The 24,665-nt window shown below is 36.3% G+C and overlaps 1 protein-coding gene across 3 annotated transcripts in view; it reads left to right on the plus strand.

Moving 5' to 3' along the window:
- Positions 1–24,665, plus strand: part of ZFPM2 (zinc finger protein, FOG family member 2) — a 339,422-nt gene that overhangs the window by 15,128 nt on the left and 299,629 nt on the right. Inside the window, exon 1 of one of the 3 annotated variants that reach the window (XM_087890847.1) lies at positions 21,048–21,175. The exons of the other annotated variants lie outside the window; for them this stretch is intronic. The gene's annotated coding sequence lies outside the window, so the exon portion shown is untranslated. Of the gene's footprint in view, positions 1–21,047; positions 21,176–24,665 lie in introns of those variants that run through there. 3 annotated transcript variants of the gene reach the window in all.

Consider the following 24,665-nt stretch of genomic DNA (forward strand, 5'->3'; position numbering starts at 1 on the left):
CCAAGGGAGAGAGCCTTCTCTGTGGGGGCACCTACTCTTTGGAACAAAATACCCCCTGGAATACGAATAATCCCAGATCTTCGCACTTTCCGACGTGCCCTGAAGACCTTTCTGTTTCAACAAGCAGGGCTAGCATAAACATCTAAATTCTATGCCAAGGTCTTAGCAGATACACCAAGTTGACTCAATTTATTATTTACTGTTTATTAAAAAAAAACATATGTATATGAAATCTTAATCTATTCACCGCCCTGAGTCCTTCGGGAAAAGGGCGGTATAGAAATTCAATAAATAAATAAATAAATAAATAAATAAATAAATAAATAATAAACAAACAAACAAACAAATAATAAATAAATAAATAAATAAATAACTTGCTAGTCTATGGCATAGCACTCCATTGGTTCATTCTCAATGACATTGTCATGAATGGCCCCACTAATTTCAGTACTAAGGCAGCACTCCAAGCAGATGGCTGACTACTGTTCTCAATCATTATTCTGAAAATGCAACACACTGTTGAGATGGGCAGCCATACAAAATGAATTACAAGAAGAATATATTACGTAGGGCAAAATCCTCTAGATTGTAACCTGCACAAAACATTCCTATGAAAAAGTGCTCAAGACTATTCTGGGAGAAGATAACTTTTTCTGTGCAATGGCAGAATGAAGTGTCAAGTTATATAAGAAAGAGAGCTAAAGAAACATTGACAGCAGAACTTTCACATAGCTCATTGTAAGACATGGTTTAGGAAGCCAAAGATGAGGAAGAACATTTGTAAATGCTAAAAAATATGCTATCAAACAAAATAAGGCAAAAATTTCTGGAGCCTATATATGTCACAGTTACCACAAAGTAAGTACCATTTAGCCATAGCAGTTAACAGGTACCAGCAAATCATGAGCCATTCATTCTGTCTATATTACCAACTCCAAATTGTATAGTCTACTAGAAATACAGGAGGAATCATAGCTAAGTCAAATAATGTATTACATGCGTACAATGTAGCTTGAAATTCTGAGCATTATTTATATATTTATATATTTATTTCTTTATTGGTTCAATTTATATGCTGCCTTTCTCTGGAGACTCAGGGCGGCTTACAATGTGTTAAGCAATATCTTCATATTTTTGTATATACCTGCTTAGTAGGGCTTTCGGCCCCCCCTAAGCGGTGTTCTTTTTTATACAAAGTCAGCTTATTGCCCCCACAATCCGGGTCCTCATTTTACCTACCTCAAAAGGATGGAAGGCTGAGTCAACCTTGAGCCTGGTGAGATTTGAATTTGCAGTAATTGCAGGCAGCTGGTGCTACTTAATAGCGCTTTAGTCTGCTGCGCCACCAAGGCTCTTGGTAATTGTAATTGTATGCTAGGAAAAATAGGATAGCATCTTACAAATTCTATACAATGTACTCTCAATAGCTCAGTATCTCAAGGCTCTCAGCAACTTCCAAACTCAAAAGCATGCCCATTTTGCCTGGCTCATTGTACCAGTATCCTTGTTACCCTTCCACCTTTCCCCCCACGTTCTTATCTCTTTTTTCATTTGTCCCATTGGCATTACCATATATTCTGGAAATAACATTCTTTTTTAATGCTTTTCCAAAAGGCAAGTGGACTTTCTTGGTTTTCTTCTTTGAAAACATTTCGCTTCTCATTCAAGAAGTTCTTGGATGAGAAGCGAAATATTTTCAAGGAAAAAAACCAAGAAATCCAGTTGCCTTTTGGAAAAGCATCTTTGGGACAACCATGACCTGGATGATTGAGAACATCCGTAGACATTCTTTTTTATTGCTGTATTTGTGTGATGTGCCTCCAATAAAAATGATTACAAATAATAAAAATTAAAGTAAGATGAAAGTACTTAAAAGCCAAATAGTTTTATGCAAAATATAATGCCCAGTTAGCGTAATATAATAGTATACAGAAAATAGCAAGATGCATTAAAATGTACAAAATACTATTTAAAAAAACTATTGGAAAGAGTACCTTCATATCATGAAAGAATAGTTCTATCCTTGATCATTCTAAGGGTGTAAACATGTATAGGAGTTGACCAGACTGAGCCTGAGGGAGGGGTGTCAAACATGTCATCAGCCTCAAGTCCTTTAGCTCCACAAGAGATCTAAGTCCAGTCCACCTTGAATTCAGTTTATGTTTCTATGCAATGCCAGCTACTTGGTTGTGCTGTTTTATGTATGCCTGTTCCTGTCTCTATATGTTGGACTGTCTCTGAGGCCCCTCTACAGTTTGCATCTTGGGTTCTGTCTAGTCAGGTCCTGCTTCTCTGGATTTGATTCTTAGCACTTGTTCCTATGCTGCTCTGATGTATGTGTGTATTGTGTGTGTGCATGCATGCGGGTGATGAGCTGCAATGCAGTAATCATTCTTTGTAGTAAATAGGCATTTTATTACTGGCTGTATTCATCATGGCAACCATTTCGTAAAATAACCATATAATACTCTCAAAATTCCAAGCATCTTCTTGGTTCCAAAAGGTCATATTATACAAATGGGGCACAGGGGAAATGTACGAAATAGTCTCAGTGGTTCCGCATAGTAGCATAATATTCTCCCATCCCTTCTGATTTCTATAGTGTTCGTTCTTTGAAGCTTCATTTCAAACACGGAATAGGCTAAAGGTGCCATTGCTGTTTGTGTTGTGGTCCCCAACCGTGATGCTATTTGCCTAGAGGGGCAAGAAGTGTTAATGATGTACTTAAGTGTGGTTAGAAATGTTTTGAATAAAAATCTTTGCGTATAAAGTGCTCTTTCTTGTTTTTCCCTCGTTAACAGAGTGTTCCTTTGTAAGCTTGCAATATGCACAATCAGAAATGTAATTTGATCCTGCCTGCCTGACAGTAGAGTCTTCTGTGCGAGGTTTACACAATTTACGTGCCAATAGCAATCATATTTCTCATTTCAGGACTTGGTGGAAATAACATTATAGATGGACAGTAATGGTTAATTAAAGAGATAATGGGGGTCCACTTCAATGTGCATTGAGTTAACTCAGGCCCCCCTGGCCTGGCTTTGATATGAAATATATACCTTTGGAATGTGTGTATTCAATTAAATATTTTACTTCCTAACTAAGTAGGTTAATATCCACATACAGTACTGGGGTAGGTAGAAGTTACTTACGTACCTATCTGTGCTTTTATATCACACCACCAATACCAAATGTACATAGGATTGACCAGAGAAAATAGGATTTAATTTCTTTAAACCTCACCAATCAAGGACTGCTGTTGGTATAGCAATTATTTTCCTTTTTTAAATCCCTCATTCTTACAAGATAACTTCCAGTATTGTCCCTTAGCAAGTGGCCAAAATTGTGGAAACCTTTTGGGAAAAGTGTATTTTCTAAAACTAGCTAATAACACCCTTTTTTTTCTGAGTAGTACCATAACATTATATATCAATGGAAAGATAATTTAATCAAGAATGTAATGCAATAACTTTTATAAAGGATTTGCTATTAGAATAGCAGTTACAGTATAAAGAAGAAAAGTAAAACACCTAGAAAAAATGAGATATACAAAAATTATCACCATAGAAAAAATGAGATATATAAAAATGATCACATCAATTAATATTTAGTTGGGTAACCGTTAGCATGAATTACGGCCTTACAACGTCTTCCCATGGAGTGAACCAAGTCTTTTAGTTCTGCAGCTGTTATAATGTGAAACCAAGATTGAATGATTGCTTCTATTAACTGGGTTTTATTGCTGGTTCGCTTCTGACTAACAAGTTTCTTTAGTCAGATCCATAGATTTTCAATTGGGTTAAGGTCTGGGCTCTTCCCAGGCCATTCCAGCAGTGGAATATGATTATCTTGAAACTCCAATTCATGTTATTAGCCATCAAACCTCAAAAATACACTTTTCCCAAAAGGTTTCCACAATTTTGGCCACTACTGTAGAAGGCTGCCTAGAATATGGCTTCTAGTAGAACTGTTTTGAGAGATTCTATGATCAAACATACATTCTTCTCAAATAGACACCACAATACTGTCATAGCCCAAACTGACCTATTAAGTAGCTGTGCCGATTTATTTTTCAGGAATCCCATTTTATTTTGCTATAAGAGAGAATGAATATTTCTGGTTTATATTTCAGAATTTTTTTCCCAGGAATATGCCTTGGGATTAAATTAGTCCACATCATTGTGATGTTCAGCTCATGAGATAGGAATGGAGGTTAGTTTAATAGGTGTTCAATTGACTGCTTTTGAGATTATTATTTTTTTTGTACCTTTGATTCAACCTTGACATCTGGTGACTGCCTGGATGAGTCCATGCAACTCTTGGCAATATATTCTGAAGTGGTTTGCTGTAGCTTTCTTCTTAGGGTTGAGAGAGAGTAACTGGCCCAAAGTTATTCAGCAGGGCTTGTGGTAAACACAATTCTAGAACTCACAGTCTCCCAGTTTAGCCTGATAGCTTAACTGCTAACCAATTTGGTTTTGGGATTAGTTTATTTTAAATGGTGAGCTATGTAGTAGAACCGAATGAAAAGACAGGTAAATAATTTGGAAGGAATAGTGATACATTCTCAAACTTCTGTTACCCCAGGTAGAAGATTTTTTAGAAATAAATTTGGGGCAATGGCTAGAGACCAGGCTAGAAACCAGGAGACAGTGAGATCTAGTCACATTTTAGGCATAAATCCAGCTGGGTGACCTTGAACAGTCACTTTCTCTCAACCTTAGGAAGGAGGAAATGACAAACCACTTCTGAAAAACTTTGGCAAGAAAACTGCATGGACTCTTGCAGGCAGTGTCCAAGAACAGATTGAGCTGGGGGAAAAAAATCAAGATTTTCTAACAGAAAAAATATATATAGGTCATCGGATAATTTTTATTTTGAGAATAGAAGGAACAAAGGGAAAGGATCAGATATCTGTCTTTTTGTTTTTGGAGAGTTTCTTAATATCAGTACTTAGGCATTTCCAATGAATAAGTGGCTCTTAGGCACTAAGATGAGCAAAAAAGGAGCCTTTGTAGCACAGTGGTTTAAAGCACCCTGTTATTAAGACCATCTGCCTGCAATTACTGCAGGTTCGAATCTTACCAGGCTCAAGGTTGACTCAGCCTTCTATCCTTTCTAAGGTAGGTAAATTGAGGACCCAGTTGTGGAGGCAATAAGCTGACTTTGTATAAATATACAAAAAGGATGAAGGCTGTTGCTTAGCACATTGTAAGCCGCCCTGAGTCTCCGGAGAAGGGCGGCATATAAATCAAAATTTAAAAAAAATAATTATCAGGTGCTTTTCCCAAGGGCAGATTGAGAATAATTTCGAAATAGAATAAGGATCATTCCATCTTCTCAGAAGTCATTGCTTATGGCTTCAAAGAATAAACTCTCTCAGCAAGTACATTTATTTTTTGGGGAAAAAAATCCAGTACTAGATGTACAATAATTATAGAAGATAATACTTATTAAAGTATTTTCAAAAATTAATGTGTTTATTACAATAGTGAGTTATATGCAACTTAGAACAAGCAGTTAACACATAACATACTGTAGTTTTGATCAAAATGCATGTTGTGTAGTTTGTGTTAAGTGATTTCATTCATTTGAAATGACTCAAATAACAGGTTGAGTTTTCATTTTGATTATACATCCATTTCATGTCTATTTCATATGCTCTTCCAATGGTTAATATTCCCAGCAGTTCCATTAGATGATGAGAACGTTGTGAGAAACCATCATAAAGAGACCTAGTTCTCTTTTAACATTTAGATAAAGCAGTGAAATCATTTTTTTCTGCTCCCTTTGCTCCGTTGTGACCTATAGTAGATACATTAAATATATCTTATTATTTTCATAGATATTTTCTCCAGTATTTTGCATCATCATCAGGATCACATTCTACAGTGGAACAGAAGTTTATGGATGAAATTGTCTGTGTATGATTAGGTAACCTATTATAATGGCACACTGACTCCTAAATTTCTTGAATGCATCAAGAACTTTAACAGGATACCCTTGGAAAATATTTGCATTTACATTAGCCAGAATCTATTTTTCCTGTCTGTTTCAATTTCTAACTATTTGTAACATGTTAATTTAAAGAACCAAAAGCTTAATTAATTGATCTTAATGAGGTCTAAGAGTCTTCAAGCAGAATAAAGGAAAAGAAAAATGCTTGTGCATTGTTGATATTTCAGTTCAGGATTATCAAAAGTGAAAACATTGTTTATCTTGATATATGAACTCAGTCTAAGACTTGTATTCACTGTTTATTCCCATCAGCAATATCAATCTTTAAGTATGTCTGGACTAAGCACTCTTGAACTGGGGGGCTCCTTTCTCTACAACCTTAACATTTTCCATGTTGCTTCAAAGATAACCTTGCCATTGGCAGATAAATTTTGATATTTCGTATCTTTCCTTGTTCTGCCACTGGTCAGTGGAAATAATATGGTAGATATATGGAAGGTTTTCTTATATGTAAAGGCCTTTGTAGACTAGAATTATTATTATTACACTCTGGATGGTTATATAATGAGAGAATTAGAAGAAAGTGGAGTTTTGTCAGTAAAATCTATGCCTCAGAAAAATGACTGACTTTAAGATGCCAAAATGCTGATATTTGGTTGCAACCCATTAACAAGACTATTCCTATTCAGTTGTTCTTTGTATGCATTGTTTGCCTGTTTTCTGACCACTAGTTCATTTTGCCTGGGTTTGCATGGCATTCAATAGAGAATGCTGTTTTTAAATGCCTAAGTCAATAAATACAGTATTTTATCAGGGTTTGCAGCGATCATAGAAGAGGTTGAAAGGGGAATCCAGAGGGTTAAAAGCAAAGTACAGATTCATGAGCAGTGAGTTGTTGTGTCTCTAAATCCCAGACATACTTTATTAGGGCAATCCAGCTGGTTTGTTATTTCTGTCTCCTCATTATCAACACGCTTATGGTATGGTCTCTTCCCCCTCACTTTCAGTGCCAAGAATTTGGCAGAGACACCAGGGAGGAGGTCAGAGACTGACTTGGGAGGAGAGTTGTGAAACAGAAAGTGCAACAGAGAAAATCCAGTGGTTGCAAAACTAAATCAGGTTTGTTTTTATCATGGGTAGGCTACCACAGTATGGTTCCATTGGCAAACAGTAATTACAGCTATGTGTAATTAATTACAGAAAAACGTGATATATTGGACTCCATTCTCTTGATACTTTATTCTGGTGTTAATTTAAGGCAACTACATGGATGTCTACAGAATTAATAAGGGAGGAAGTTAATGGGAAATGTTACCTTTAATTTCTGTTAACATGATTTGTCATTTTAAAGGTAGATAATATTTGGGAAAGTGTTAGATAGTGTCATGTTAGAAATTAAATATAAGCAGAATATTTGAATACACTAAATATGAGTGCATGACAGAAAGGAAATGCAGATGCAAACAAACAGACTCAGATTTACAGGAAAGAAACTGATGGGAAATTATTTTTCTTACATCTCCTCAGGTGTCTTTTCAAATAACATTTGAGAAAACATACCCTGAATTTTGGTATTTGCAGCTTGATGTTGACTATTGCATAGCGTTCTTCTTAAACAGGAAACTGCATTTCACATTTCAGTGTCAGTAAAGAGAAGGGTTATGGATATAACCTTTCTTTTTCCAGAAACTGGCAGTCAGTATAATTTAGCAGTGTATGTATTTTCATGTGGTATATGTGTAAACTTTCAGTGTTATGGATTATACTCCCCCTTCCACACACTACAGTCCTTAAATGACAGCTCCCCACTTCGCTTTCATATAATTGTTTTCTTCCTTCTGTCACGTTAGTGGCTAATTACTACTGGGTGCTGTCCAGATCCATTAAAATTAATGGGAATATTGCCATTGAGTCATTAGTTGGCAGTTCTGATTGTGTAACACCTCTTAAATATAACAAGAATTATTCATTAAAGACTTTAAATACTGAAGCCTAACTTTTTTGATAAGTTTGTACTGATGATATATTTACATAATCGTTCCAGTATGTATGGTGCTACAGTAGTAGTGTATGAGATGAAAATTGTCAATTCCTTACCTTTAAAATTCTGCCTACATTAATGACAGAGAAAATAAAGGGAAGTGAAGGCAGGAATAAGTAGAAAATAAATAGGGAAGCAATCTGCAGAACTTTTAGTTACATGTGCCTTTTCAATTTACAGTGGGTTTGAGAATAAGAGAGTTCTGTAAAAACCATAACAAAATGGGGTTGATGAGAATTTGACAAGGGATATGTTTTAAAACAGTGGTTTATAATGCACATTTGAAGACAGTCTCAGCCCAGTGTATCATCAAAAATAATGAGGGGAATTTTAAATAATATCCCTTAGAATAAGTACATAATATTTCCATGTTAATAACATTGAATTAATATATTTTATTTAAGATATACCATAATTGAGCAGCCCTTGGACATGAATTTACTCTGTATAGATCCCTAGTTTGTGCAACAAATTTTTGTTAGAATGTGAAATAGACAGGCCTATTAATAAGTAGTTAAAGCATGATCTCTACTAAAGTACTTGGAAATGGATATTCCAGGGATACTGAAGAATATCATACGATCTGAATTTGGAAGAGAATCACTTTCTCATTTTCCAGGTTAATGCATATATTGGAATGCATTTATCCTTTTATTTACACTTTTTAAAAATGCTTTTCATCTTAAATGAGCACGAATGTGTTTATACACATACATACATTTTTGTAGAAAATAGAAAATCTTTGTGTAGAAAATAATTTATTTTTATTGCAATAGGGCTGACATTGTGGTGTAAAGAAAATAATCTCACACTTAACACCAAAAACTAAAGAACTTATAATTGACTTCAGGAGGAAGAGAGATGTACATTTACCATTGTACATAAATGGTGAGGAGGTGGAGAGGGTGGGTAGTTTTAAATTTCTGGGCATTTATATTTCGGAGGACCTCTCATGGACTATGAATGCTAATATGCTTGTGAAGAAGGCACAGAAGAGGCTGTACTTCCTGAGAATGCTCAGGAAGATAAATCTATCTTAGCATCTACTTCTGTCCTACTATCACAGCACCATTGAGAGTATCCTGACATACAGCATTCTTGCATGGTATGGGAGCAGCTCAGTAGCAGACAGAAAAGCTCTACAGAGAATCATTAAAACTTCCCAGAATATCATCGGACTCCAGCTACCAGCCCTGGATGACATTTTCGAACCTCGCTGTTTGAGAAAGTTGCATAACATTCTCAGAGACTCTTCCCATCCTGCTTACAATCTTTTTGGACTGTTGCCTTCTGGCAGAAGATACAGATCAATTAAAACTCAGACCACACATTTTCTGAATAGTTTTTATCCCAGAGCTATAATTGCACTCAACAATGAACTAAAGGGCCACCATCAGTGAGCTATTGGACAGTATTACTTGGTCTGTTGTGTGTGGATGTTTGGGTGGTTTAGGGGTGGGGAATTGTGATGGGTGGGAGTGTGTTTGGGGATTGTTATGTTTGTTGGACCTGGTCTTTGGGTGTTAAGTGAATTTCATTGTATGGGCATACTGTGTATACACGTACAATGACAATAACGTTATTATTAATAGAATATATTGTACATATATATTACAAGAAAAACTTCAGGTGGTATTATAATGTTAACATCAGACAAATAGAAGTGTTATATAATAAAAAAAAGTTGTTTAGCTTTTAATAGAATCTCTCCATGTTCAATGCTCTTCTTTTTCTAAGTAATACCTTGTGTAGTTCATCCAGTGGATTAATGGCATTTTGCTCTGTATTTATCTACTGTGGCCAGTGGCAGTCACAGTAATGCTACGGAGTAGGACAAAGGAAAACAGTGTGTGATAACATCCAAAACCAAGGTATAGTCTACTAAGTGAAGTTAGCCTTTAAAAATAGCTCTGTGCTTTTATTATTTCATTGCTAAAATGAATTTATTGTAAAGTGTATGCACCTCATGGTGTGAATGGCATGGTGCATAAAGTGTTAACAGCATTAACCTTATTGTTAATTTAGGTACTTAAAATCATTACTTGTTTACCAAAAAATAATATTAAGAAATCAGAATCCTTTTCTAGTTGCATGCTTATATGAACACCATAGATGGGGACAAAATCATGATGTTTTCTTATATATTAGTTCCATTGATTGGTTGATTGATTGTTTGACAAAATTTCTGTACCTTACATATATAAAGTAAGTCTAAAATCATGAAAGCACAAAAGTAATTATAAACTGATCTGATAGCTTACCATCACCCCTCCTCCCATTAAGACTGAAACTGGTAAGAATGAATAGTATTCCATTTTGTTGAAAATATTAAGTAGGATACATCTTTCCATTAAGGAGCAAGTAATAAATAAAGTAGTCTTCCTGTTTCCTAGGAAGTTGGGAATACATCTTTATTTTTACATATAAAAATGGCAAAATTTACTTGGAACGTAGTATTCTGGTTGTAAATGTAACCCAAGTCATGAATTTTAGATAACAATCAGCAATTTCAATTATATCCTGAAACTCATTAGTTTGCCTATATTTTACTGAATTAACTTTTACCTGTTAGCAGATAGCCTGTAGATTACATACCAATTGAAGTTTCTGAACAATTTTCAAATGCAATCCCAAATAAAATGCATTTAAAAAATCTAGCTGTGAATTAATGAGGATGATGAATGATTGTAACTGAATCATTTGGGTCCAGGAACGATCTAATATATCAGCTGTAATTGGGCAAAGGCTCTCCTGGCATCTTCTTTTTGATCTGGGTTAAAGTTGTACTTTAGAAGTAGATATTACCAACATATGTAGAAGTATCTGCATCTGATTTGAAATATCCATATTATAATAGGGAGTATCTCACGTTTCCTGCATTATTCTCACATGAGTACCTCACGTTTCCTACATTATTGAAACACCGTCCTCCACATTTAGGAGGAAGTAGAAGCACTTTAAAAGAGTTCTAACCCTGAGAATCAGTTCAGAACAGGGGTGAAATGCTACCAGTTCAGGCCGGTTCTCCCGAACCGGTAGTAAAAAATGCTACTGGTTCGCCGAACCGGTAGTAAAAAAATGTTTTAAAAAAGTTCCTACAATCAGCTGAGCGATATGCGATTGTCAGAACTTTTTTTTTTTTTTTTTTTACTTTTTAAGCATTTTTTTACTGGTTCTCCGGAACTGGTAGTTAAAAATGTTTTAAAAAGAAAAAAAAGTTCCGACGATCGTGCGTCGCTCAGCTGATTGTCGGAACTTTTTTAAAAACCTTTTTAAAGCATTTTTTTTTACTGCCGGTTCGGGCGAATAGGTAGTAAAAATGCTTTTAAAAAGTAAAAAAAAGGCTCGGACGATCGCGCAGCACAGCTGTGATTGTCCGAGCCTTTTTTTTTTTACTTTTTTAAAGCATTTTTTTTACTACCTATTCGCCTGAACCGGTAGTAAAAAAATGCTTTAAAAAGATAAAAAAAAGGTTCCAAAGATCACAGCTGTGCTGCGTGATCATCAGAACCTTTTTAAAAAAACTTTTTAAAAGCATTTTTTACTACTGGTTCGGGTGAATAGGTAGTAAAAAATGCTTTAAAAAAGTAAAATAAAAGGTTCCGACGATCACGCAGTACAGCTGATTCCCCATCTCGCTGTTCTATTTACCTTCCCAAGCCTCCTTTTGGTGTGTACTGTGCATGTGTGCACAGTGTGCATTTGGTGCAAATTGCGCATGCACACGCACAGCGCACACTTGGTGCACAGCGCACACTTGGTGCACAACGCACGCTCGGTGCACAGCGCATGCTTGGTGCACAGCACACACTTGGTGCACAGCGCACATGAGTGGTCAGCGAACTGGTAGAAAACCGGTTCAGATTTCATCACTGGTTCAGAAGCTTTATAATGTTAAAGACCACTGAGATCTAATCAGTCCAGAAGGGTTGTACTTTCTTCCCATCTAGGAGCTGTGGTGGCGCAGTGGTTTGAATGCATTACTGCAGGCTATTTCTGCTGACTTCTGATTGCCAGTAGTTCGAATCTCACCAGGCTCAAGGTTGACTTAGCCTTCCATCCTTCTGAGGTTGGTAAAATGAGGACCCAGCTTGTTGGGGGGCAATATGTTGACTCTGTAAACAGCTTAGAGAGGGCTGTAAAGCACTGTGAAGTGGTATATAAGTGCTATTGCTATCTAACTTCCATTGTAGGTATTGGTAACCACCAGATCTGGTATAAATGACCGTACAATTTCTGATCTTGTCAGGCTTCTCCTAACAGATAAATAAGCACAAAAGAGCTCAGAACTTCTGATAAGCAAAATTTATTATAGAAAAGCTATAACACATTATGAAACGTTTTCAATGATTGTTATGTATCACATGTGAGTTCTATTTATAATGAAATCATTGTTCAGATTTTTACATGTCCTGCTCCTTACAATGTAATGCAGACTGCTAGAATAAATTCTCTTTTGGGCAAAAAGGGTCAGTTATCATCTGTTTCTTGTCTTGGTAACTACCAGATCTGGTATTAAGCTGTTTACCTCTGAAAGTGTGACAGTGTCTCAGACCCACTGGGTCATGAAATGAAAATGACAAGAACCATACATGTGGGTGATGAACATGTGTAGCTCAGGGTTGTAATGTTACATTGCAACATTTCTCTGTTTCAACACACAATAATCAATCAACACCTATCATGTTTCCCCGAAAATAAGACCCTGTCTTATATTTTTTTGAACCCTGAAATAAGTGCTTGGCCTTATTGCTATGCGCTCAAAAGCCCGATTGGGCTTATTATCAGGGGATGTCTTTTTTGGAGGGAAACAGGGTAGATAAACAAGAGTAATATCCTTAAAAATGTAATAACCCAAAATCAATTACAGTTCAATGATCAGGGGAAAAAAATAAACCTCTTCTGATGAGCTATTCCAACACATAATTCACAAGAAGCAAGTAACATGAAAATCATGGGTGAAAAACACATCTTACCAGCCAAATAAATAACCTACCATCAATAAGGCATCAGTAACTTGCAAAACAAGGTTTGCCCATAGGTTCACATCTCACTTTTGCCAAACCTCATACACTGATAAAGTTACCTAGCTTGGTCTTCCTCCCTCCTCAGATTTGGGGAAATCTTGACAATACAGTAGGATTCAGCTACTCAGTTCCTTTGAAGATCTTCTGCAACCGATTCCTAACCACTTCTTCCAAAACTTTTCCCTAAAAAGACAGTTGGAGATGTGGTTTGTCACATCTAAGGATGGATTTTTCAGTAGAGGACAAGATAGTGTATGTATCTTGACGCTTTCAAGATACATACAGCAATGGAGGAGGAGAACAAGTGCATAAAGAAATTATTTCATGTTTTGTTCCTAAGTTTAACACTGCTGGTTATAGCCGTTATTTATATACTGTATGTGGTAAACTCGTGACATTTCTGCCCTTTCACAACAGACATCTAACAATAGAACAGCTCCAATTAAGAAGAGGAACATCAGCCTCTGGCATCTTATTCTGTTGTTCCATCTTTCTCTCTCTCTCTCTCTGTTTTTTTGCAAGGAAGAATTCATTTGTTTCTTAATTAAGAAAAACACCAATAGCATGAAAAGTCTGCTTATAGTACCTGAATGATAATTAGGTGAAAGGTATAAAACCACACACACACACACATACATTCCACCAGCAGCCAAAATGAACTTGAGCTGATAAAAATGAACTAAACTAGCCTTGCATAAATCGAGGCTGAGAGAAGTGTACAGTCATTATGGCTAAGACAATATGCAAACTATCTTCAAAGAAATCAAATTGCTAGAGTGTTTTCATTTGCATGTATTAACTATTAACATAATGAGGAGAAGTGACATTGGACCTGGATTGTGTGTCTGTTTGAATTGATAACTCCGCTGTATCTGCAAATAGGCACCCAAAAATCACACTAGTAGTAAGATCAGTGTTGAACTCTGAAGAGTGTCTTGGAGCCCTGAACAAACCTGATGGAGTGATGAATGCAAACCATCATTTTTGACATCAGTTTTATAGCAGAGTCATTAGTTTTGTGTCTTAAAGGTACAGATTTCAGTTTTGAACTTTTTCCTCATAAATTATGATAACTGGCAATGGAAAAAAGGCTACTATTGATTTTAATAACATCTTCATGCTATATTTAGTCAGGTTTTTACATTTAATTTTGAGAGCATGTTAGAAAGTTTGACTTGAAAGACCTGCATTTAGATAGCATCTCTAGTATGGTCTAATTTCATAGTTGTAGGGCAACAGGATTAAATTATTCATAAATAATATGTATAATTGGATGATGAAACATTTAAAACGTTACAGGAGCTTTCAGAAATATGTTTGTACATATAAAATAAAAGTCACAAATTATATATATATGTGTGTAATATATATAAATATATAAATAAAAATTGCTTGCCAGACAAATCTATCTATGAAATCTAATAATATGAGAAATGAATGCTTAATGAAGCTTCATTGGAAGTCTGTTCCTTAATTTAAGTACCATAACTTTCCTGTTCTCATCAGTGTTCTGCTGATGTTGAGAAAGCAAGACTTTTGAGAAAATATTTTCAAAAAAAAAAAAGATAATTCGATTCATGGGAAGTGATTCCTTGAATATTTATTTTAGGTATTTATTTTAAGACTGATTATGATTTCAGAGGCTACAGTTACCACCTTGAATTGATCCTTGAAACAAGTGAGTAGCTAATGAAGGTAGAACAGAATTTGCATGCTGTGGGAAATCCTGATAAATATCTTATCATGGCATTATGTAATTTCATCTTTATGTATAATTTATTACTATAATTCAATCCACAGATGATTAAAACATGAACAAATGAGACTAGATTTGATTTTTCTATGGGAAAGTGAAGCGGAGAAACAGGGTTTGTAGAAGGTATTCCTGCTCAGTCCTATCATATATAATTCTGAAAGGAATAGCAATTAAAACAACATGCCTCACAAGTCATACACCATAAAAGTTGAACAAACTTTCTGCAGATTAGAAGTTCAATAGCTAGAAGTATTATTTGCTTTGATTGTTTCTGCAGTAAGTAATCCCCATGTTGCCTCTTCCACCAGAATCTTCATGCATGAAAACACTGTCAATAAGCAGCTGATCAAGTTTGAGTTTAAGCTCAGCTGAATTCTGCTTCTTGGTTTGGCTAATTAAATGGCTGTTTACAAAATTCTTTTAAAGCATTAACATGATTACAGCTGGTTTTTCGCCTCTTAAATATTACATGAATATGGCCTCATGATTATTTAAATAATATGGCATATTTTTCTGTGCATACAGGAAAAAAATACCTATTCCTTCTATGTATTTTATTCTTTTAAAGCAGAAGTCTTTGAGTATTCCACCTTACTCTCCTCTATATGGTTGATTACATGTAGCTATACAATTAAAAAAAAGAGAAAAACAGTTATTGTTGGAAAGACATGTGTAAAAGATGAGGAAAATAACATAAATTGTTCTAGAAATGTAGGCCCCATGACAGCCTGGAGAATAGATAGTGTTAGCATTTTGTGGGAATGTTTTCTGCTGCCTGTTATTTCCATCTGCCTTGGGACACTGACAAAATGGTGGCATCCTTATTAAAAAGCCTGTGTTTAAATTCCATCTGTTATAGTAAGCAGGTCTTCCAGGGGGCAATAAGGATTTCCCCTATGGCTATACCTGATTGCTTTGTGCATCTGTTTGTTAATCTAAAAAGCCAGCACTTATTCTGTACTGTAGAGCTTGAATTTTCTATCCTCCCTGCCCCCATAGTTTGTCAAAGGACTGAAATCAGGCAGACTTTTGCAAGTAAAATACTGGGACATCTGAGTAGTTCACTATTACCTACAGTGCAGGGGTGGGTTCTACTTACCTTTACTACCGGTTCGCAACGGGAAGCTTCTGCCTCCCGCTGCTTTTACTACTGGTTCTAAAGAACCGGACAGAACCGGGAGCAACCCACCACTGCTACAGTGACCACAGTGGTAGCTTACATGAGCACTGACTTCCACAGGAATCTTTTAAAAATAATGAAGTGCATGCACAGCAGGGGTGAAATGCTTCTGGTTTGGACCGGCTTGGGTGAGTAGGTAGCGATGGCAGCGGGCAGTTCGGAGAATCGGTAGCAAAAATCCCTGCCCCGCCCCCCATGCCCAGCTGAGCCGCGTGATCATCAGAGGCTTTTTTTCTTTTAAATGTCCCTGACGAGCCAAGCTCTGACAATCCAAGCTCTGACGATCCAAGCTGAGTTGCAAGCCAATCAGGCAACTCAGCTTGGATCGTCAGAGCCATTTAAAAAAAAAAAGTTTTTTTTCTTTTAAATGGCTCTGACGATCCAAGCTCTGACGATCCAAGCTCTGACGATCCCAGCTCTGACGATCCCAGCTGAGTTGCCTGATCGGCAGAAGGTTTTTTAAAAACCCTCTGATGATCAGGCAACTCAGCTGGGATCGTCAGAGCCTTTTGAAAGCATTTTTTTACATGGTTTTACATGTAAAAAATGGTTTTAAAAGTAAAAAAAAAAATTGGCCACGCCCACCCAGTCACATTACCCTCCCAAGCCACGCCCACAAAACTGGTAGTAACAAATTTTAGATTTCACCACTGATGCACAGTCCTGTATCACATTTCCTAGGGAGGATGCAAAACTGTGATCAGATAAAATGCTGGAAACCTAGTGACAGTAAAACAAAACTTAAAATTATTTTGCATTCATTAATATGGCTCAGCCTTGGAATTGAATTTTAAGATTGAGTATATATATTGCAGCAGATAGAATCAGGACCATTTAGGCCATCAGATCTAAACTCCAACTCAGGGCAGGAATAGATTTAGTAGAATTAAAACCTCCCTGACAGATGGTTGCCTTGCCTCACTTAAACACATCCAGGGAGGGAAAGGTCACCACCTCTTTGAGTAATTAGTTCCACTGTTGAACAACTTCTACTGTTCAAAAGGTTTTTCTAGCATTCAGTCAGAATCAGTCTTCTTACAATTTTAAATTTCTTCTATATCCTGCACTTGGAGATGACAAAGAACATTGTTGTTGATAGTTGCGAAGTTGTGTCCAACCCATCGTGACCCCATGGACAACATTCCTCCAGGCCTTCCTGTCCTCTACCATCCTCTGGAGTCCATTTAAGCTCATGCCTACTGCTTCAGTGACTCCATCCAGCCACTTCATTCTCTGTCGTCCCCTTCTTCTTTTGCCCTCAATCTTGAGCATTAGGCTCTTCTCCAGTGAGTCCTTCCTTCTCATTAGATGGCCAAAGTATTTGAGTTTCATCTTCAGGATCTGGCCTTCTAAAGAGCAGTCACGGTTGATCTCTTCTAGGACTGACCGGTTTGATCGCCTTGAAGTCCAAGACCAAGGGACTCGCAGGAGTCTTCTCTAGCACCATAGTTCAAAGGCCTCAATTCTTTGGCGCTCAGCCTTTCTTATAGTCCAACTTTCACAGCTATACATTGCAACTGGGAAAACCATAGCCATGACTTATACGCACTTTTGTTGGCAGGGTAATTTCTCTACTTTTTAGTATAATGTCTAGATTTGCCATAGCTTTCCTCCCCAGGAGCGTCTTTTAATTTCTTGGCTGCAGTCCCCATCTGCGGTGATCTTGAAGCCTAGGAAAATAAAATTTGTCACTACCTCCATTTCTTCCCCATCTATTTGCCAGGAATTGAGAGGGCCGGATGCCATGATCTTAGTTTTCTTAATGTTGAGTTTTGCCAACATTAAGAAGCCAACAAGCCAACTTTTGCACTCTCCTTCTTCACCCACATCAAGAGGCTCTTTAGAGCTGAAGAAGATTCTTGGATTAGAAGCGAAACATCTTCAAAGAAAAATCAGAACGTCCAGTTGCCTCTTGAAAAAGCACCTTTTGGACAACCGTGATCTGGATGACTGAGAATCTCCATAGACATAAACAGTAGGGAGTAACACAACTTCTACTCCTTCAATTGGTATATTAAATTGGAGTTTTTCAGGATTCTTTTCATATTTCCCTCAAACAACTCCTTATAGAATTTAAGTTTTTAGTCCCATAATCATTGTTGTCATTCTGAACTGTTTGTCTGAATGCTTCTTTTAGTTTTTAGTGTCCAGGATTGGATCTGATTACTGAAGATCTCATTATTATAGAAGAAAGTGAAAATATTATTTAGAATATGTAAAATTAATTTAGGAGCTGGCACATATGCTTATAAAGTTTGTTTATCACTACTCTTGCTGAGGTTTAGGGGAAAAGCTATTATTTAATGTCAAATATAACCCAGTTACACTTCAGACATACATTCAGACCTTTTTTTTTATTGTGCTGATGCTAAGAATAAAAATTCATCATCAATAGAATCGACCCTTCAAAAGCAAAGTAGAACCTGGTTATTTTATAACCTGCGTCCTACAAGGATAAAAAAGAAGAATTGCAGTGTTTAGATTGTTTGACTTTTAAAACATCTTAATTTGTTCTTGGAGAATGGCTTAACAAAATGCTATTATTTTAGTGAAACCTCTACTCACTAGAATTTCATTTAAATTTCAACGATCTTAAATATGTTATTTTAGTTTCATAATACTAACAATAAATGTCATGTAATCTGATGTTTAGACAATAGTGGCCATGATAAAAATGAGGCTCCGAAACTGATTCAGAGAAGAATCTGGAAGTTCCCCTTCACATATGTGCTAGTCGTTCCTGACTCTAGGGGGCGGTGCTCATCTCCGTTTCAAAGCTGAAGAGTCAGTGCGGTCTGAAAACGTCTCCATGGCCGGCATGACTAAACTCCAAAGGCGCATGGAACGCTGTTACCTTCCCACCAAAGGTGGTCTCTATTTTTCTACTTGCATTTTTTACTTGCTTTCGAACTGCTAGGTTGGCAGAAGCTGGGACAAGTAACGGGAGCTCACCCCGTTATGTGGCACTAGGGATTCGAACCGCTGAACTGCCGACCTTTTGATTGACAAGCTCAGCATCTTAGCCATGTATACTAGATGGATTATTCCCTTTCAAATCACTATAACGCTTTCCATTAAAATGTAAAATATTGACGAATAATATCTTACCTGTATACTACTAAAACTCTTGTTATCATGACCTTTAACTTGTGAGCTGGTGCATCATCGGGCAACAACTTTTGAACAAGATGTCTCAAATGGGCACAAGCTGGGACCAATGATTCCCAGAATGAAATTTGGAAAAGTTGTGACTTTTTGAGTGTTATTGGCAGCTGCTGCACTGCCCAATTGGTGCTATGGTCATGTAATCTTAATTTTCAATATTCTGTGACAGTTTCCTAGCCAGTCTTGCATTCCATGACTTCCTCCCCTACCCAGCAGCACCCACTTACCTCCCTGGCAGAAAGCAAAAGGAAGGAAAGGGGGAAGGGAGGGAGAGAGAGAGATTTCTAATGTTCCCTGCCAGATTCTTTCAAGGAAACTAAATGGGGAAGCCAGCAGGAAGTTACTTTTGCTCAGTTTTCCTCCCACAGCTTTTTTGGCTACCTTTGGTCATTCTGTTTCTCAGTAAGGAAATATGTCTGAAATGATGACCCAATGGGGCACGGGTTGTCTAGTTAATATTAAAACTATCCATGGGACAAATGGGTAATATCACCTGGAATAACTTTAAAAAACACATTATTGTTTGCTAGTCTGCTGCAGAAAAATAGTTCCATCCATCCATCCATCCATCCATCCATCCATCCATCCATCCATCCATCTCTATCTATCTATCTATCTATCTATCTATCTATCTATCTACCTACCTACCTACCTACCTACCTACCTACCTACCTACCTATTATCTCATATATAGAGAAGTAAGTACACAGAATCCATTCATGCCATCTTGAAAGAAGGTATTCGCCCAATCTTTACTTTTTACATTTGTGTTTTCCCATTCTGAAGGTGACTATATATGTCAAGGTTTTACCTGTTTTCAATTTATTTGTTTCAAGAAATGCATCCAAAACCTAGGACATATTATTTCCTTGGGATTGAAATTTGGCAAACTGGTGGCCACTTTAGTGCTGCAAGAATGTCTTGTACATATTAAACAGGACAGGGAGGAGGGCTGAGTCGTGTGAAAACCTTTACTGTAAAAATTAAAGAGCATGTCCTCCTTAATCATTGAATGGGATCTCCCATTAAAGTTCATGGCTTTTCGTTTTGGATTTCCAGATTCTTAAGTTCGTAAAAAGAATGCACAGATGAGCAACAAAGATGGTAAGGTGTATGGAGGGTAAATGATATGATAAGCAATTAAGAGAACTAGGTATATCTAGCCTAATGAAGAAAAGGTTTATGGATGACTTGATATTCGCAATGTGAGGGGCTATCGCAGACAAGAAAAGGTTGATTTATTCTCCAAAGCACCTGAGGACAGGACAAGAAGTAATGGGTGGAAGTTTGTTAAAGAGAGGTAAACCCTGAAATTAAGGAGAAATTTGCTGGCAATGGGAATAAGTAATGAATGGAACAGCTTGCCTCCTGAATTTGGGGGTACTCCATCGCTGGAAATTTTTAAAAAAAGATTGGCAAACCATATGTCTGGGATAGCGAGGATAAAATCTCCTGTCTTGGGCAGGGGGTTGGATTAAAAGACCTCCAAGGTCCCTTCCAGGCCATGATTCTATGAGTTCTTTCAATTGCTTTTCCTGCCAAGTTATCAAATGGAGATCTTTGCTTGAAATTCTGATATTTATCTGAGATGGAATTATTCCTATCAATGAGGGAAAGCACCCATCTGGCTGTTTCTTCTTTCAATAGGCAATTTTGGTCAGATCTGTAGGAAATTGGCCTACCCATAATGAACAAGTCACACTGAATTGTAAAGCCAAGAATTGATCCTAAACATTCCTTCCCTTTCAGTTTCATCAGTAAAATTTCAAGGGAATAGAACCAAACTATGTAGGAGTATGGTTTGCTTCTGGCTGAGGTAAGCCTTGTCCCAAATGCTGTGGTAGCTGTATCACAATATTGTGTAGGCTCATTATGTGTGAATCTACCTGCTTTTGATGCTGTGATAATGTATCAGTCACTTGTTTTGCAGACAGCAGGGTGTCCTGAGGATCTGTTGCCATATTCCAGTTTTACAAGTGAAATCTGATGCCTCTCTGATGAGAGAATAGTGAAGCTTTCAAGATTAACGTCAGCAGTTGGAGATAAACAAGGTCAGGAAACAGGAGTTGCTAACAGTCTTGTTAGAGTATTGAAGCAGAATCTTGAAAGCCTGTCAAAGTTCCTTGGTACTTATACATAACCCAGCCAAAATGGAGTTGTTTTTGGGTTTCTTTGTCATGATTTCTACTTTCCTAGAATTCAGCTTCACATCTTCCTGACATTTCTGCTCTGAAGTCTATTCTGAAGTCTCTTCCTCTCTTCCTCTCCATCTTCTTTCCTAAGAACAATGGACTTGGCCCTCTTCTCAGTTCTCCCTTCTATTTTCACTGCTGTTCTTGATCTAATTGTTCTCCCTTCTACATGTCCTCTTAAACAAACAAACAAACAAACAAACAAACAAACAAACAAACAAACAAAGCCTTTATTACAAAGGTTTCCTTTGAGTTTTTGATATGGAAACATGATAAGATGTGAATGAGGAAAAAATATTTTACACAACTTAGTATTAAAAGAACATTCATATATATTCTTAATTAGGGATAAACGCTCCTGAGTTTGGGAGAAGTTCCTCTAAATAGAGGATTGAAAATTTGTTTGATTTCAATTAGGGATCCTTTGATTGCTAATGTACAGCTGGTTTGGATAATTATTCCATATCTTCCTCGTATAGAATTCTATTCAATTTGTTTTCCACTGAGGTGTTAGAATTGTCTGTAAGGTAATTCTTTCACAAGGTAGGCATTGTGGGGAAACAGAGGCTTAATGACTGTTGAATACACATTGTGGATGTCTATGAATTACTCTCCGTTGGATTGGCATTCTGATTCACAGTTGAATAGCCATTCTAATCCTCAATCAGCATGCATACCTCACCCCACAGATATAATTTGCATCAGTTTGCCTGTTTATAAAAAGAAATAACCTCAGTGAAAATGCATATTTTGTAAAAATAAGATATCTGAGACATTCTGTTAACTTTTTGTGGATATTAAACAGTATGAAGAAACAAAGTGGAATCTCACTGGGGAAATTAAGGAATAGGTATCACACATTCATTTTTTGATACTTTTTTTTAGTTCTTTATGATAGTCAAGCACTTTTTTTTCCTTTCAGAATGAATCCCTTTATGCTGGGATTCATAGTATAAATTTTCTTTTATACTTTTGACAATTGGCATGAATGCAGATTATGAGCTTTTAAATCTGATGATTTAAGACACTGTTTCTCAACCGTGGCAACTTGGAACCTGAGGGTTGAGATCCATATATTCTGGAGTTGCCAGAGTTGAGAAATCATTTGTGGACTTCTTCTCAGCCACTGAAAGATTGCTGAAATTAAATGTTGAAAGTCACTGAAAGAATCCTAAATTAGGTTTTGCAGTGAGATGAGATTATTCATTTTAAGGCCTTGCGTTCAGAATTAGTGATGTGATCAGCAATGTAATTTCATTTACTTAGAGAAGTCGTAAATCTAAGAACTGTGTGATTCCTGACAAAAAAACAGATCTTTATAATATGACAGAACCCAGTGAGTTTTCTGTTTTCTCTTTAAACTGCCTATTCTTATGCTTTATTCAGTTTCTTGACAGATTATATCTGTTATATTCATTTAGGCTAATAGACTCTTTTTTGCACATGCTCCCCACACAATAGTGGACAATGGGTACCCCAACTATTGTCACTGGCTTTCAACATTAAAGCTGGAGTCTTGCTGGTTGAGCTATTGCAATTTTAAAAAGAGGATGAAATACTATCAATGGGATTTGCAATAGACTGTCATTCTGCATGTTTAAGATCGGGCAGTTTAGAAAGTTTAGCATTCTTTACTTTCCAGACTTGAGCTAATGGGAAATACACAGCCTAAAAATATCTTAATGGAAAGCAGACTTCCTAAGTATGAATTTGTTGAAACCTGATTTTAGTCATCTCCTGATTCTAACACTCTTAGTCCTTATAAGCATCAATCTAACCACACAAGGATTTTATTTAAATGGGATGTTATATATATAAACATGTTTTTAAGCCAGTTAAAGCAGTTTAAAATATCAGAATGCAGCAAGATAAGGCAGGTTGTGAATTTTATTTAGCTCAGTTTTGTATTGATTTTGATGCAGAGAGTAGGCATGTCATTCCAAATGCATCTCATATTTCTTCGTTAGTTTGTAATAAACCTCTTTCTTGCTGGCTATTAAATGTTATAGCAATGACCTATAGAACTTAAATCTGTTTATATGTTTAACTATTTGATAGCTATACTGTAGGTGTCTACTATAGTACTACTATACTATATAGCTAGTACTAGATGCAGTAAAGTACTCTATGGAGATAGTACAGGTAAGTCCTCAATTTATGACTGTAATGGAGTCTGGAATTTTTGTCATAAGTCATGACAATCATAAGCTGAGGAACCCATGTGACCAGACATGATTTTATCACTTTTGGAGGGGCAGTTGTTAAGTGAATGCCATAGTTGTTAAGTGGACAGAGCTGTCATTTAACTAACATGAAGTTGTTAAATAAATCCATGAATTCCTATGGGTGGGTTTTGGGTTTTTTTTGCCAGAACCTGGCCAAAAAGGCCGGAGAACAGCAAAACTGTTGTCAGTCATGGTCAAATGACCATGGAATGCTGCAACAGGCTGTAAACTGGTTGCCAAGCGCCTGAATTGAGGTCATGTGACCTATCTGTACGTAGGTGTATAGACAATATTCTTCCGTGCAGTCATTTGTTATGTCAATACAATTTAACTGTAATCAGAAATATGACTTCTATAGGTCCGACTTTGCTTCTATACAGTTCATAACAGAGGTTTTGGGGTAGTTTATAGTCAGATATTATACATTATACCGTATGTATGTATGTATGTATGTATGTATGTATGTATATGAATAATGTATATGTATATGTATATGTATATGTATGCATAAAAAAATTCCTACATAGAGAACATCCACCACAAGCATCTTTAATAGTGATGACTTTTTTGCTATTTTCCTGGATTTCTTTATTTTTTTAATAAATATATTAATTGGTGAGAGTTTTGGAAGGCTATTCTTTAAATAAATATTGAATAAATGAATGATACATAACATGTAAGTAAATAACTGCCTAGCTGATTAAATCATTTTTAATGGAACTCATTACATTTTATCCCATACCTAAATGCATTGTCTTCTGAAAACAAAATATAACATTAACATACCAATTATACTTAATTCAGTTTTTACACTATTTCATTCCTACAAATAAATATATTTGAAATTTTTTCTGTAGCGTACCTAAGCATTTGAGGTTGGAAAATACATCTACTTTTCTGTGGTATATAGAGGATATATACTAGATATATATTTTAGTTTGCATATATAATTTGAACTTGCTTAATGTATTTCCCTGGTATCTATTGGCAAACTTTGACCCAGCTATAAAATCACACTCTAACAAAAAGGCTACTGTAAAAGGTTGGTTGTGACAGCCACTTATTCCAATGATTGTTTTCTTTCTAGATGTAGAAGGATTTAAGCCATAGAAGCTTTCAATAGC

Source organism: Pantherophis guttatus, chromosome 3 (assembly GCF_059756535.1).
Source record: "Pantherophis guttatus breed Tessera chromosome 3, ASM5975653v1, whole genome shotgun sequence".
Taxonomy (NCBI): Eukaryota; Metazoa; Chordata; class Lepidosauria; order Squamata; family Colubridae; genus Pantherophis; species Pantherophis guttatus.